The sequence below is a fragment of the Spinacia oleracea genome, chromosome 1 (assembly GCF_020520425.1).
Source record: "Spinacia oleracea cultivar Varoflay chromosome 1, BTI_SOV_V1, whole genome shotgun sequence".
Classification (NCBI taxonomy): domain Eukaryota; kingdom Viridiplantae; phylum Streptophyta; class Magnoliopsida; order Caryophyllales; family Amaranthaceae; genus Spinacia; species Spinacia oleracea.
In genome coordinates this window covers 21,507,821-21,514,434 of record NC_079487.1, presented here as the reverse complement: position 1 = coordinate 21,514,434, position 6,614 = coordinate 21,507,821, and the positions used below count along the sequence as shown (strand labels likewise).

At 43.0% G+C, this 6,614-nt stretch overlaps 1 non-coding gene across 1 annotated transcript; it reads left to right on the top strand.

Moving 5' to 3' along the window:
* Positions 1-5,655: 5,655 nt before the first annotated feature.
* Positions 5,656-5,758, top strand: LOC130466428 (U6 spliceosomal RNA). Its single transcript, XR_008926660.1, has one exon. It is a non-coding gene; the product is annotated as a U6 spliceosomal RNA (small nuclear RNA).
* Positions 5,759-6,614: the final 856 nt, after the last annotated feature.

Here is a 6,614-nt window from a genome sequence, read left to right as displayed (position 1 = left end):
TTTGGGCTTGATTTTGGTGAACACAAAGTAACTTGATTTTATTCGGCGTGTATTTGTACAGTTCCCACAGGATTATGCTATATTGTGAAGCGAGGAGGCGTAGGGCCTTTTGTGCTCGCGGGGAGGTGTTTGGGGGGAATTCCCCACTTGTTTTGTTAGGAAGGATGTCCGTATACCATGGTTCTTCTTCGGTGTTTCCAGGTTCGGAGTCTATGGCACAACAATAAGCCGACTTTTTTCTTCGTTCGACCCGAAGGGCAATTCCGTCCCATTCGTTCGGGATGTTGAGCATTGAAGCTAGCTTTGCTAGTGCATCCGCGAATTGGTTGTCGTCTCTTGGTAAGTACGTATACTCAATTTTTTCGAATTGCTCGAATATTTGGTCTAAGTGATCTTGATATTTTGAGAGACTAGTGCTTCGGACCTTCCATCTTTTGGATATATGGTTGATTATTAGGGAAGAATCTCCGAAGACTTGTAGATGCTTGACTCCGAGGCTAACTGCGGCCCCTAGCCCAACTATGCAGGCTTCATATTCGGCGGCGTTGTTTGTGGCCTCGAAGTCAAGTTTGACGGAAATTGGTATATGGGCCCCTTCGGGACTGACTAGGAGAACTCCGACACCGCATCCCTTCTGATTGGACGCGCCATCGAAGTATAGTGTCCAATAGTCGTCTCGTATCATCAGAAGTTCCTCGCCAGGGAGGAGGTAAGCTTCCGTGGTTTCCTCATTCGTGGCATGCTCGGCCAGGAACTCGGCTACCGCTCTTCCTTTGATTGTTTTTTCTGGCATGAATTTTAGGTCGAACTCTGAGAGCATGACTAGACACCTGGACAGGCGACCATTTAGGGCGGGCTTTTCGAACATATATTTTAAGGGGTCTAGTTGTGACACTATATGAACAGTATGGGCCAATAGGTAATGTCTGAGTTTTTTGGATGCCCAGACGAGGGCGAGGCAGGTTTTCTCAAGTTTTGTATATCTCGTCTCGTACTGTATGAACTTCTTGCTCAAGTAGTAAATGGCTCGCTCGGATCCATGTAAAAACTGTGAGAGCATAGCTCCCGCTGCAGTATCCGTGACGGCTAGGTATAGGCGTAAAGGGATTCCAGGCAAAGGCGGGGAAAGGACGGGTGGTTTTCTTAGATATTCTTTGATTTTATCGAAGGCAATTTGGCATTGTTCATCCCCTTCGGCTTTTTCTTCTTTTCTTAATTTTTTGAATATTGGCTCACAAGTCATAGTAAGCTTGGAAATGAACCTACTAATGTATTGGAGCTTTCCTAGGAAGCCCCTTATCTGTTTTTCAGTTTTTGGTGGGGGCATTTCGGTAATAGCTTTAATCTTGGATGGGTCAATCTCGATTCCCCGCGTACTAACAACATATCCTAGTAATTTTCCAGAGGTTACCCCGAACACACATTTTTGTGGATTTAGTCTCATGTTATATTTCAAGATTCGGGTAAAGAACTTTCTAAGTGCCGGGAGGTGACCGTGCCGGTCTTTAGATTTGACGATCATGTCGTCTACATAGACCTCGATTTCTTTGTGTATCATGTCATGGAGTAACGTGGTGGCTGTTCTTTGATAGGTGGCCCCCGCATTTTTCAAACCAAAAGGCATTACAGTGTAGCAATATGTACCCCGAGGGGTAATGAAGGTTGTTTTTTCCATGTCTTCTTCTGCCATAAGTATTTGGTTATATCCTGCGTACCCATCCATAAAGGAGAGAAGCGCGTGTTCTGCGTTGTTGTCTACCAATATGTCAATGTGAGGTAGAGGAAAGTCATCTTTGGGACTGGCTTTGTTGAGATCTCAAAAGTCTACGCACATTCGCACTCGTCCATCTTTTTTAGCTACGGGGACAATATTGGCCACCCATTATGGGTAGTTGGAGACTTTTATGAAGCCGGCGTCTAATTGTTTAGTGACTTCTTCTTTTATTTTCAAGGCTATCTCTGGTTTGATCCGCCGTAGATTTTGTTTTACTGGCGTCATTTTGGGATCTAGCGGAATTTTATGCTCAGCGATTTCTCGATCTATTCCTGGCATGTCTTTGTAAGACCAAGCAAAGACACCCTGGAATTCCCGCAAAGTGGAGATTAGATCGGTTTTTTCAATGGGAGTTAAGGTGAGGCCAATTTTAATGATTTTAGGATTTTCCTCTGTTCCAATATTTACCGATTCTGTGTCCTCAATTATAGGAGTTTTGAGTTCTTGTTCGTTTACAGCTTTTATTAATTCGGTATATTCCTCTTCTGGCTCTTTTTCGTGCTCATTAGTGGCGAGACATTCTGCATTACTACTCGAATTTTTAAGCGGCATATACTCGAAAGTTTTGTTTATCTTATTAAAGTCATGAAGCATTACATCAAAAAGATCTCCCGGAGTAGATATTTTCGGGTCTAAACTATTTTTGGGAGGGGTTACAATTTTGCTAGGTTCGGACTCGGAGTCAGACTCGGATTCAGACCCTAATTCTTCGTACATTGGACCCTCTCCCGCAGATATCTTGAACTTCATTCCACGAGCGTTAGTCCATTTGAAGGTCTTGCGCCACCCTCGTTGGATTTGGTCAACCTTTGAAGGTGATGGAGCGATCAGTTTAGTGGGATCGAACAATTCATCTTGAAGGTCTAATGCCATAATTTCTGTTTCGTTTCTTCCTCTTTTCTTTTCTAACCTAAACAATAGCCCGAAAGCATGTGAGTTGGGGAGCATTTTTGGCATAGCGTGGTTCTTTGAGGCGAGTGGCCTTTGAGAACGTAGAGGGTCGTGTTCCAGAGCATGCATCTCTTGGGTTTGTGCGACCTCTAGGAATAGATGTTCGAGATATGCTTCTTCCATTGCGATCCTTGATGGCTATCACGGGTAGGTATTCAGGGGCCCTGCATTATTGTTGTGGAGTAGGAGACACATTAGCTTATTTAATGAGTCGGTTTTTTGACATTTTATGACTACCCTTAAGTCGGACTAGTACATTTGGGACTATTATGTGTGCACTTTGAACTCTTTTTATTTTCGAAAATCTTTGCCCGTGTGACATTCATAATTATTAGCATGCTCGGTTTTGATGCCGAGCATTGTCGTCGTAGGAGGCCTAACAAAGACACAAAGAGTTATTTATTTTTTTATAAGTCGCTTTTAGAATCGAGTGCTTTTTCATACGCCCTCGTAGCAATTTTTACGAAAAGTTTTTTTTTTTGCTACATATATATTTTTTGCGTGGGCACCGAGGCTGCTGTGCCTGACCAAAAGTCCAAGCAGCAACTTCAGCGCCCAGCGTAGGGCGTGAGAAATTTTGGTGCCCAGCAAGGGGCGTTGAAAATGCGTCCTTGGCTGGTTCTCGTTTTCTGTTTTCGTCTTCTTTCCGTTTATGCTCACTTTGATTTTGCGTGCTTGCCTAATAACGTCCTTTACTCGTTGTGCAGCGTTTGTGGGATTCGTTACAGGCCATCCCGAGCGTCGCTTATTTTTGTGGCGATCGTTCGGGTTTGCGGAACACGTATCTTGGTATAACTCTTTGGCCAATTGGTTTATGAATGTTTGGGCAATTTTTAAAGGTCGTTGGTTTTCTAGCATTGTTTGTCACACACAATCACATATTTTGCTACACATAACTAACATTACATCATGAGGCAATAATAATATGTCATGTAGTTTATGATAGGCTTCTATGGGTAGTATTTGCGCCTGGCTTGGTACGGCTTCTATCGCAGATCCAACACATGCCCCGGTCGAGGTAGTGTCTTCAACAGACGAATTTCGCCCAAAAGGCCAATCACGATGTAAGCCAAGGGGGCATGCACCAATGAAAGGGACCTAATGGGCGAGCGATTGGGTTTGGGACGGGTGTACTACTAGCGAAAGTGCCGAGTGGACAACATTCGAAGCGTATGCACCCCCCGGTTGGCGATGGGTATCCTTAGTCCAAACTCCCTGAGGGAGCCAAGATTCGTTATGCGGTTTTGCCCGTTCACATTAATATGCTGATCTTCAGGTCGTCCCAACTTGATGGGGAAATAAACGCGGGGTAGGATCGTTTCACCCTTCGGCTATTTTGATTACCTACAAGAACTAGTATTTCCTTCACTGCCCCCAGTGGAGTCGCCACTGTGAAGGGGTCGAAAAAGCACGAGGCTAATGCGTGACCTCGTCCCTCGTGGGTGTGACGCTTTTTTTTGTCAAATCAAGTGTAATTGGATTTCCTGTGAGTTTACACCCAATTGACTAGTAATATAGGAGTCGCCATTCAGTTTTTAACGACAATGAGAAAAACTGACAAAACCCGGTTATCGTGACATAAAGGGAGTGAAATTATGTTTGACCACGACGGCCGTAGGTTCCCTTGTGATCCCTGGTGTGGGGATCTCTCAACGTACACCCGCAGGGTAGAGATTGAGGGTTCGGGGGACTGTAACTACCGAGAGGAGTACTCGCTCGTCGATAACTCTAGAGGCAGGATATCCTTACTAGCTCAGCATAAATAATTGAAGGGACATGCGTTAACTATTAAACTAATCTGAGTTGATTTTAACAATATGCAGCATATAATACTAGATCGAGCGCGATTATCTGATTTAGATTGTATTAAGGGACCTAGCATGATAATCCAATTTCCCAAAAATATTATCTTTATTAGGCGTGATAGAACAATCAGATTTCATTAGTTTAACAGTTCATAAAAGGGCGAGGAAAGCAATTAAATCATGGAAAAGGGACACATTACGACGCACCCTTGAGAGGTTCGTCACGGTTCTCAGAAAACTAACCACTTTGACTTTGCTATTTCTCCTTTTATTTAATGAATCTCAAGATACGGGACAGGATGCGTTCTGTTCGATTTTTGGATCGATTGCGACAGAACACGTGATCAATTTCGCAGCGTGAGGCTTAGGTTTAGGGGTTGGAGTCAATACTCAGAATAATAATTGTGTGTGTCCTTTTCACGTCGAACTTGGGGCTATATTTATAGAAAAGAGTTCGTGGAAAGATAGAATTTTAGAGCTCTAATCCACGAAAAATTAGGAAAGAACACGTCCCAGGTAATTTCAACGCCCAGGGCTGGGCGCCGAAGATTTCGGCGCCCAGAGCCAGGCGTTGAAAATAGGGTCTGGGCCGTTTTCTTAGTCAGATTCGGACTCTTAGAATCCGGAGTGTTTGAGACTTGTTTGAGTCTTTTAGTGCGTATTAATTTTATGACGGTATGCGTCTGGGCCCGTTACGAACTCTAGGCTCGTTAGGTTTTTTAATTAATACGTAACTCTTATTTTCGAGTCATATTAGGAATAGGATTCCTCTCGCAATTTCTATCTCATTTAGGATTTATGTTGGAGTGCAACACCTAATTCTGACAGGTTTCTATCTTTTATGACTTGCCACTTTTAACAACTACCCATTACGGCAGTTAATAGTTTTAGCAGGTTTCCATAAATAGCAGGTTTGGCTGAAATGAAAAGGGTGATTGAGATTCGTTATTTTATAGGAGATGCGTTGCCAAGTGGAGATTTATGTTCTCATCATCGAACCTTCCCTTTCGGGAATGGGGACAGAAGTAGGTGTCTACAGTAAGTTATACAATGCTAAATTTTGTAAGTATCACATTGAAATTGTAATAAGATTCTACTTCTCTATATAAGCTTCCATATAAGATTGTCTCTTCGGAGAAATCTTATAAAAATGGAACGATACAGAGAAGATTAGCATGGCCCCTGTGCAAGGATGACACACACAAAGTGAGAAATGGTCCCAAGTTTTTTTTTGTCCTCTTTTACATTTTTTTCAACCTTGTATGTGTAGACGCCTACTTTTGTTCCCATTCCCGAAAGGGAAGGTTCGATGATGAGAACATAAATCTCCACTTGGCAACGCATCTCCTATAAAATAACGAATCTCGATCACCCTTTTCATTTCAGCCAAACCTGCTATTTATAGAAACCTGCTAAAAATAGTAACTGCCGTAAAGGGTAGTTGCTAAAAGTGGCAAGCCATAAAAGATAGAAACCTGTCAGAATTAGGTGTTGCACTCCAACATAAATCCTAAAAGAGATAGAATTTACAAGAGGAATTCTGTTCCTGGTATACTTCGAAAATAAGAGTTACGTATTAATTAAAATCCTAACGAACCTAGAGTTCGTAAAGGGCCCAGACGCATTCCGTCATAAAGTTAATACGCACTAAAAGACTCGGATAAGTCTCAAAGGCTCCGTATTCTACGAGTCCAAATCTGACAAGGAAATGCGGGCCAGATCCTATTTTCAACGCCGGCTCTGGGCGCCGAAATCTTCGGCGCCCAGCCCTGGGCGCTGAAAATACCTGGGGACGTGTTCTTTCCGAATTCTTCTTGGATTCGTCTTCTAAAAATCTATCTTTCCACAAACTCTTCCCTATAAATACAGCCTCATAATTGACGTGAAAAAAAACACACAATTCATAATCTGAGTATTGACTCCAACCCCTAAGCCTAAGCCTCACGCTGCGAAATTGATCCCGCGTTCTGTCGCAATCGACCCAAAAGTCGAACAGAACGTATCCTATCCCTTGTAGCTGAAGAATTAAGCCCGGATACTGGAACCTTGCCCGGAAACTCGAGATTCGTTAAATAAAAGGAGAA